Raw genomic sequence first — 1,219 nt, 5'->3', positions numbered from 1 at the left:
AAATAAATAAATAAATAATAAAATAAATAAAACAATAAATATAAATAATTAAATTAAAATGATTTAATAAAATTATTAATTAATTAATTAATTAATTAATTAAGTTAATTAATCTGGTTTAATTAGATTAATTAACTAGTTAAGTTTAATTAAACTGTAATTAGATTAACCTAAACCCTAATTAACCTAAATAGAGAATGACAGGTGGGTCCCACTGGACCCACATGTCAGGGTTGACTCAGTCAACCCCTGTTGACTGCTGACGTCAGCATGACATCATGCTGACGTCATAAATACATTTTTTCGAATTAATTAAAAATATAATTAAATTCCAAAATTAATAAAATCTTTTAAAAATCATATCTTTTAATCCGTAACTCGGATTAAAATATTTTCAACATGAAAGTTGCTCAGAACGACGAGACGATTCCGGATACGCAGTCCGTTCGTTCACCACACCCCCCTAACCTATCGAACCCGCAACTTTCCCCCTCCGGCTCCTCTGCCCGAAAACACGAAACACCGGGAATACTTTCCCGGATGTTTTCCCCCCCTTCACCGGTATCATCTACTACCGCGTTAGGGCACACCGAACACCGCGTATTGCCTTGTTATATTTTGTGATGCTTTGTTTGCTCTGTATTCATTATTTCTTCCCCCCTCTTCTCTCCGGTAGACTACGAGACCGACGCTGCTGCTGACCAGTTCGACTACGGAGTTGACGACCCCTCTCTCTTGCCAGAGCAACCAGGCAAGCCCCCCCCCCTTTGATCACCAGATATCGCCTACTCTTCTCTATACTGCTTGCATTAGAGTAGTGTAGCATGTTACTGCTTTCCGTTAATCCTATTCTGATGCATAGCCTGTCATTGTTGCTACAGTCATTGATACCTTACCCGCAATCCTAAATGCTTAGTATAGGATGCTAGTGTTCCATCAGTGGCCCTACACTCTTGTCCGTCTGCCATGCTATACTACTGGGCTGTGATCACTTCGGGAGGTGATCACGGGCATATACTATATACTTTACACTGTTACATTACCTGTGATACTGTTCGGAGTTGGGGGCTGAAGGGGCAGGTGGCTCCATCCAGGTAGTGGTGGGCCTGGGTTCCCGACGGCCCCCGACTGTTACTTTGTGGCGGAGCGGCATGGCAGGTTGAGACCACCTAGGAGACAGGTGGGCCTGGCCCTGTTCGGCGTTCGCGGATACTTAACA

Source organism: Triticum dicoccoides, chromosome 2B (assembly GCF_002162155.2).
Source record: "Triticum dicoccoides isolate Atlit2015 ecotype Zavitan chromosome 2B, WEW_v2.0, whole genome shotgun sequence".
In the NCBI taxonomy this organism is placed as follows: domain Eukaryota; kingdom Viridiplantae; phylum Streptophyta; class Magnoliopsida; order Poales; family Poaceae; genus Triticum; species Triticum dicoccoides.
The sequence above is the reverse complement of the archived record's forward strand: the minus strand, read 5'-3'. Positions refer to the sequence as shown.